Source organism: Dermochelys coriacea, chromosome 5 (assembly GCF_009764565.3).
Source record: "Dermochelys coriacea isolate rDerCor1 chromosome 5, rDerCor1.pri.v4, whole genome shotgun sequence".
Taxonomy (NCBI): domain Eukaryota; kingdom Metazoa; phylum Chordata; order Testudines; family Dermochelyidae; genus Dermochelys; species Dermochelys coriacea.
This window is the reverse complement of record NC_050072.1, coordinates 8,942,645-8,951,301: the sequence shown is the minus strand read 5'-3', so window position 1 is coordinate 8,951,301 and position 8,657 is coordinate 8,942,645. Positions and strand designations below refer to the sequence as shown.

The 8,657-nt window shown below is 48.8% G+C and overlaps 1 non-coding gene across 1 annotated transcript; it reads left to right on the top strand.

The window, feature by feature from the left end:
* Window positions 1-7,574: 7,574 nt before the first annotated feature.
* Window positions 7,575-7,657, top strand: TRNAL-UAA. Its single transcript has one exon. It is a non-coding gene; the product is annotated as a tRNA-Leu (tRNA).
* The last annotated feature ends 1,000 nt before the right edge of the window (window positions 7,658-8,657 follow it).

Sequence of the window (8,657 nt, the reverse complement as noted above, 5' to 3'; positions counted from 1 at the left end):
GTCAGAAGCTGCCTTTTGCAACATTCCTGCAGCCTGAGTCCATGAGTAGAGGAGTAAAGTGTATTACTCACCTGTTTACTGCCTCCCAGAAGCATGCACTGAGAGAGTGGGTGCGGAGGGGCAGTGAATGGATAGTGAATGGATGCATCCTTGGCTCCGCTCCCATTACTCTCTGGCCAGATTAGCTCCCAGGAGTAAGGAGGAATGGGGAAGGAATTTTCTCTGAAGTACAATGCCTCCTCATGCTACTTCTGGAGTACCTCTTGCTCTGAGCTGTGCCTGAAGTCACACTATTGTTTAACAGTATCTGAGGGTCTGTTCCAAAGCCCATTGACACCAGTGAAGAGATCATTCCCATTGGTTTCAGTGGGTGTTAAGATCAGGGCCTGAGCCCTGGAGTTAATGGGAATTGTCATTTACATTGATGGCAGCAGGATTGGGATCTAAAATCCATTAAGTACAAACATTAAAAAAGAAAAAGAAAGGGCCATGAGACAACCTGACCAGCCTGGCCGGTGTTTACTCACTCTGAATAAAAGCAGCAATCACAGAAATTGATGGAGAGCTTTATTAAAGGTGAGTCAGTTGCTTTCACTCAGAGGTTTTCTTTGGTGGTATTAGGTTTGGGTACCTTGCAGGTCAGGTATTTCAGACCCAACCATCTCCAGACAATGCACTCCTCTATTGTAAAGCATTTCCTCTAGAAATCCGACATTGCTTAAAATGTACTTTCCAGTTCTAAATCCAGTGGAGAAAAAAAATCTGCTACTTCCATTTTAATGTAATTTGCTTTATTTTCTATTTCCAGGCTGAAGTAATTTTCCTCTTTGACCATTTCCATGTGCTCCCAGGCAGCCTGTACAATTTCCCAAGGGTGAAAGCCTTCTCTTAGCGAACTGCAGTGAATATTACCACTGGCTCTTGAAAAATTCCAATAAGAGAACAAATAATATTTGTTCATAATAATGTTCACTGCAAACCATGACTGATTAGTGGTATATGGGACATCAACAGCAACAGTAATCAAGGTTATTTTAGCATTGATTTTGTACAGAGGTGAAGCCTCTTTGATGTATTACTCCATCAACACCTGCAGAGCCAAACTTTACACATGGAATTAATCCCAATTAATTAGGCTATTTGTGGATAGTGCTGGACTCTTTTATGTTGCAAAATAAATATTAATTCAGTGACATTTTTTCACCTTGTGCAGCTTATGTGGTTAGGAAGGGGAAGTTAAAAAAAATCTATTGATCAATGTACTGAAATATTCTAGAAAATTTACATCACTGAGAGGGCCTGAGAGGCTACTGTGATTGCTTAAGATTGACTAAACCCTTTAAGTCCTATCACAGAAATTCAAAAAGTTGGGACCCAATTCTGTCATCTGTATTGTGAGGCTACTTATGGGGCAAATACTATACAACAGGAGTAAAATGAGCTAGAATTAGATCCCTTTGTCTTCCCCAGCAGCCTACTTAGGACTTTAGCTTGTGACTTTAGGCCCAGCCCTGAACAAGGGCGGGGCATATATTAAACAACCTCAGGAGTTTGATCTGAGAGTTGCCGAGATTTGAGCCTGGTCTACATTATGAAGTTCGGTTGACGTAAGCCGCTTTGCATCGACCTCATTGTGTGTGTTGTTACACTTAAATTTATCTTCAGCTGACATAAGCTCTCCATGACACCAACACAGTAACACAACTTCCCTCTGAGACACTGAGCCATGGTCAGTGTATTGAGTTCAACTTAGCGCAAATATAGACACTGCATTACCTACCTCAACCTAACAATACTCCAGCAGTTGTCCCATAATGCCCAGTACTGATGGCTCTGGTCAAAATTGTGACCAAAATTGTGAACTTCACTGCCCAGGGGTCATGAATGCCACCCACCCCTTTAAAACCTGATTGTCCAGTGTGGTGAGCGCACCTAGCAGCTCTCCATTGCAGTGTGCAACTGCCCTGCTGACCATGCAGCCTATTCACTCCAGACCTGCTCTGGCTTGGAGTAGGCAGGAGATATTGGATCTCCTGGGCACGTGGGGAGAAGAGGTTATGCAAGTACAGCAGTAGACCAGATGTAGAAATGTGGACATCTATGCACATATTGCATGGGGGATGCCAGAGCAGCGATACGACCAGAGACAGCGATAGGAATAAGCAGACTAAGCAATTGCTTAGGCCCCTGAGCAGCTCAGGGCCCTCTATTTGCTTTTTTATGATAAGAACTTACCTGCTTTAGTATTCGGTGCTTGTGTGTGGGAGGGAATATTCCTGCTTAGGGCCCACAATGGGCTAGCACCAGATCTGGAAAAGACAGGAAACAGCAGCAGTACTACGTAAAAGCAAGGAATTGCTGCAGGCATTCCAGAAGGCCAGGGAGATCAACAGCTGATCTGGGGCTGCGCCGCAGCCCTGCCGCTTTTACAATTAGCTACATGCCATAAATGGCGGAGACCCCACCACCTCTGTGGATACCTCTCAGGGACCCAAGTCACAGGTTTCTGGTGTGAAAAATGAGGAGGGGGGAAGTGGATAAGTTCAGGAAGGATAGGTCCATGAATGGCTATTAGTCAGGATGGGCATGGATGCAAAACCATGTTTTTAAGTGCCTCTGTTTGCCAGAAGGTGACAATGGATGATGGGAGATGGATCAGTTGATGATTACCTGTTCATTCCCTCTGAAGCACTGGCATTGGGTACCGATGGAAGTCAGGATAGTGGGCTAGATGGACCATTGATGTGCCCAAGTATGGCCATTCGTATGGTCTTAAGTTGGAGGAGGATGGGGGACATGTGACCAGAAGGTCCAGGTATACCATGAGTCAGGACTTTTTTGAGTCTCAACCTCAGTCAAGTCAATCCCTGTAGTGGAGAACGGGAAAGCCCACTGAAGGGAAACAAAACTCGGGTAAGTATATGCATTTCTTTCCAATTACAATCATGGGGCCCCTAACTTACGAGAACACAGATATAGACTTTTCATTGATTTACCCATGGTAGAAGAGCTAGAAAAGCAATCAAAACATATAGCATTGTTATCTACTTTTCATTCCCATGTAATGTTAGGAAGAGGGGACCATACAGAGGAGTTGGTTTATGTCCACAGGGAAGTCCCATTAATCCTCCTGAAAGATCTCAATTATCCTTTCATAGAGGAACTCTTCAATCCTCTCCAGAAAGGTCCTAGGGATGGAAGTGTTATTTCTTTCTCCACAGAAGAATACTTGTAGCTATCCTATGACACAGGAAGAAATAATGCTGTGAACGGTGTTTTATAGGAAAAAGGTTTAAATGGCAGAACTAAACTACAGACTATCTGCACTCTCCACACACACCCTTCTAAGAACACCCACCCAAGCCCCTGTGAAGTTTAAACTCACAAAGAAAACTCACTAACACAGGAGCTAGAATGCCTTCTCTCCCTTTGAATGTCTAGCTATAACAAGGCCAGGTGCTGCACCACCATACACAGAGCCGGGCCAGATGCAGTGAGCCCTTCATGTTGGGGAGTTTCTCCTTTTGGTCCTTGCTCCCTGCAGAAGTGCAAGCTCTCTACCACAAGCCTCTGGCATTGCCTTATGTATCACACGGTGGCAGCAATTTCTTCCAACCAGGCTGTCTCCCAAATCACATGCCACTGGGGATATTGTTCCCTGTCAAGAGAAGCCATGGAGGAAGGCTTAATAGTCGAGCTGCGGGAGACCAAAGGAGGCTCCATAGTTGGCCTCTGGAGGCTAACCTGTAGCCGTTGGGTCTGTGGGGTCCATCCTTCCAACCACTGGGTCATAGGCAATCCCCCAAGCCCGGAATGCTGCTATGAGCAGCAGAAGCAGGAGCAATTCCTCACAGGACCATCAGCACTCTACGTCTTTGCTTTGGATTTGGAGATTTTTCCCAAATTCTGACCAAGGGGGTTCAATTTCACCTCGCCTGGACTCCAAGCCACTGGTCAGGCACTCCATAGCTAGCCAAGCGCACGCAGAGAGACAGCTTCCTAATCAAGCATAGCATTTTGTGAACTCCGTTGAGACACAGGAGTGCTGGGTAGTTATCCAAAACCAGAGCGCCATAGCACGCCCAAGACATTTGTGGGTGTAGCGATTGGGCTGCTTTTGACTGCTAATCAGAATGGTTAAGCGGTTAAGGTGTTGGGCTCAAGCCCCAATGGGCATGAGTCTGAATCTCACTTCTGCTAGGCCCCTGCTGCTGCTGCTACTCTTTGAACAACTGGTATAATAATTCAGGTTGCTGCTTCTCTTTAACAAAGCCCTCTAGCACCCAGCCCTGCTGCGCCCCTCCCAAAAATAATAAATACCTAAGGAAAGCACCCAACTGCTGAGGGACAACAGACACTGCCAGAAGCTACTGTACATGCCCCAGTGAGCTTTGAATGCACAACCCCTGGTCTACAGGGCCAGTATTCTAACCCCTGAACTATGGAGCCAGGCAACAAATTGGCTTCCCTCTGCTCCCATGCCTACTCAACTGATGCTGAGCCTGCCCTAGTCACGCGCTCAAGGCAGCGGGCTCGTTGATGACATCCCAAGAAGTCATTCTTCTGCTGGGGAGGGTTTATGGCACTCACCAGAATGGCCAAGAGGTTAAGGCGTTGGACTTAAGTTCTAATGGATGTGTGTCTGCGTGGATCCAATCCCCACTTCTGGTAAGATACCACTCTCCTTCCTGGGAGCTTTAGGAAGATGGCTTTTATTTCTTTGCCATGGCACAGCCACTATAAGGGAAGCTCCCTCCAGCCACTCGCCACTGTATGAGACAAATAAAGTCTGCAAACCTGCTACTGTGAGGTTTCAACTCACAACCCCTGGTTTACTGAACCAAAAACCCAACATCAAGCAAACCACCATCTCTCCTGGAAGAGCACATCTGGCCCTAGAAATTGCTGATTTTACTCCTGGGGGAATTCTGAGCCACTGTGTATGCACAGAATTTATGTCCCCTGCAGATTTCTTTGATTCCCTGCAGAAAAAGGACTTTCTGATGGAGAAGCAAAGGGAAGCCAGAAGAGTGATCATGCAACCCTCCCCAGAAGTATGTTTTGGGTGGCCAGGGCAGGTGGCAGAGAGGTAAATCACTCTGGGGCAGGAGGTGGGACTGGGGAAGACACAACTGGGGGCTGCTGCCCTGAACCAGGCTCAGCTGCTAGTCCTGGCTGGGCTGGGGAGGCCAGGACTTCCTATTCTCCTGCATGGTATCCGGGGCCCAGTCAGACCCACCCTCAAATTTCTCCCCCAGCTGTGGGAAGCTCTGCAAAATCACCTCCCCCTGACCTGCTCAGCTCCACCCTGCTTCCTGCACCCATTGCTCCTCAGCTGCAGGTGGAGTGATCCCTGTACAGGGAGCTAGTCCCCCATCCAGCCAACCCCCATACATCCAGATCCCCTCATGTCCAGACCCTCCCACCGATCCTCAACCCCCCACACCCAGAAGCCCCCTAATGAGCCCCACTCCCCTTGCACCTGGACCAACCCGATGAGCCACCTGAACCCTGATCCTGACCCAACCAAGCCCCAACCAGCTACACCTGGATCCCCAGCCCACTGAGCCCCATCCCCCAGCATCTGGACCCCCCACTGAGCCCCTCATACCCAGACCCTCCTGCCTAGCTCTATCCCCCCCTCACATCCAGAGCCCGCCTGCTGAGCCCCAAGCACATTCACCTGGTTTCCCCTTCAAAGTCCTGTTACTGTTGCACCCAGAACCCCCCAGCAAGCCCCTGGACATCCAGCTCCCACCCCGCACACAGATCCCCCACTGAGCCACCCACACCCAGATTGCATGACAAAGAACCCTCTCAACCCACACCTGAATCCCTCCACACTTGGATCCTGCCTTGCTGAGCCTGTGTCCTCACAGCTGGTGCACCTGACATGGAGGGGCAGGGCCCTGGGGTGTTTCTGGGTCAGGCCCTGTACTTGCGCTGTCAGGGCTGGGTACAGCCTCACTTCTAAGTCCGTGTCTAGAGGTGGAGGGGATCTTCACAGTGATTTCTCACCTCTGTGCAACCGGCAGCCTGTGCTCCCTGATGCCATGCTGAAGCCTCCAAATTTATTTGACAAATAAAATTTGCAGAATTATGCAGAAATTTGAAATATAGTGTGCAAAATTTTTAATTTTTTGGCACAGAAGACAATCAGAAGTATGATTTTCCTAGGCCCCCTGCCTCAGGGCCCCCACCTTCCAAGACCACTGCCATAAAACAAGGCCAGGTGCTGCACCGCCACGCACCGGCCCGGGTGCAGAGATCCCTTCATTTTGGGAGCATAGCGTGACTGGAAGGGAGCCACCACACACCCGGAGTGCACCTCATGTTCCTGGGGAAGCTGGCTCTAAAGCCTTTATAGGAGACCTCGCTCTGGCTCAGGGTTTTGTGCAGAGCAGAGCAGCCATCCCGCTGCCCCCTATGGAAAGTAGACACTTGACCCAAGACTCTCTCCCTTTTCTCAACCTCTCTGATCCAGGCGGTCCTTCAGCGGGGTGGCAAAGGTGCCCTCAGCATGTGGCAGAGGTGTACTCAGCACGGGGTTGAGGTTGGGAGAACCAGGTCCATTACACCCAATGTGATGACCTGGTGGCCACAATTCTTTCCAGCCAGACTGTCCCCCACCAACAGAAGGAATGGCGGAAGGCTTAATATTCAAGTTGTGGGAGATCAAGTGAGGCTCCACAATGAGCCTCTGGAAGCTCATTTGGTGCCTTGGAGATAGGGGGCCTGGGACCCCATCCTCCCAACCCCTGGGTCATAAGCAGTCTCCCAAGCCCACAATGCTGCTATGAGCAGCAGGAGCAGGAGCACTCCCTCACAGGATCAGCGGCACCCTACGTCTTTGCTTTGGATTTGGAGATTTTTCACAAATTCTGACCAAGGGGGTCCAATTTCACCTTCCCTGCACTGCAAGCCGCTAGCAACTAGCCAATCACATGCAGAGAGACAGTTTCCTAATCAAGCATAGCATTTTGTGAACCCCTTTGAGACACAGGAGTGCTGGGTAGTTATCCAAAGCCAGAGCGCCATAGCACGCCCAAGACATTTGTGGATGTAATGGCTGGGCTGCTCTTGCCTGCTCACCAGAAAGGCTGAGTGGTTAAGGCGTTGGCCTCAAGCCACAATGGGCATGAGCCTTTGTGGGTCTGAATCTCACTTCTGCTAGGCCCCTTTTGCTGCTGCTACCCTTTGAACATATATAATATGGTATAAGAATTTAAGCTGCTGCTTCTCTTTAAAAAAGCCCTCTGGCACCCACCCCTGCTGCGCCCCTCCCAAAAACTAATAAAAACCTAAGGAAAGGGAAGCACCACACTGCTGAGGAACAACAGGCCCTGTCAGAAATCGATGAACAGGCCCCAGTGAGCTTTAAACTCATGACCCCTGATTTACAAGACCAGTGCGCTAACCCCTGAGCTATGGAGCCAGGCTGAAAGTTGGCTTCCCTCTGCTCCAATGCCGACCTAAGTGTTGTTGCGCCTGCCCTAGTCACGTGCTCAAGGCAGTGGGCTCGTTGATGACATCCCAAGAAGTCATTCTTCTGCGGGGGAAGGCTTGTAGCACTCACCAGGATGGCCGAGAGGTTAAGGCATTGGACTTAAGTTCCAATGGACATTTGTCTGCGTGGGTTTGATCCCCACTTCTGGTAAAATGCTGCTGTCCTACCTGGGAGTTATAGACAGCTGGCTTTTATTCCTTTGCCACGGCAAAGTCGCTATAAGGGAAGCTTCCTCCCACCATCCACTTCTGGCCAAGGCAAATGAGTCTGCAAACCTGCTCCTGCAAGGTTTGAACTGACGACCCTGGTTTACCAAACCAAAAGCCCAACATCAAGCAAACCATCATTACCCCGGGAAGAGCACATCTCACCCAGGAAATAATCATGTTCCATGAAGCTCCTGTTGAGGTTCTGCAAATACCTCAGGACCATGTGTCCTGTGCTTTCAATGCTATCACAGTAGTGCAGAGCTGTGCAGATTACTGTAGGATTTTTAAAATAGGTGTGAAAATTATGGGATAGAGATGAAAGAGCAGGTTGAGGACTATTTAGAAAAGCTTGACATGCACATTTTGAAGCACTTGGAGGAAAGTAAGGTTATCAGGAACAGTCAACATGGATTCACCAAAGGCAAGTCATGCCTGACCAACCTGATTGCATTCTATGATGAGATAACTGGCTCTGCAGATATGGGGAAAGTGGAGGACGTGATATATCTTGACTTTAACAAAGCTTTTGATTCGGTCTCCCACAGTATTTTTGCCAGCAAATTAAAAAAGTATGGACTGGATGAATGGACTATAGGGTGGATAGCAAGCTGGCTAGATCATTGGGCTGAACAGGTAGTGATCAACTGCTCGATATCTAGTTGGCAGCCAGTATCAGGCAGAGTGCCCCTGGGGCTGGTTTTGTTCAACATCTTTATTAATGATTTGGATGATGGGATAGATTGCATCCTCAGAAATTTTGTGGATGACACTAAGCTGGGGGGAGAGGTAGATACACTAGAGTGTAGGGATAGGGTCCAGAGTGACCTACACAAATTGGAGGATTGGGCCAAAAGGAGTCTGATGAAGTTCAACAGGACAAGTGCAGAGTCCTGCACTTAGGATGGACGAATCCCATGCACCGCTACAGGCTGGGGACCGAC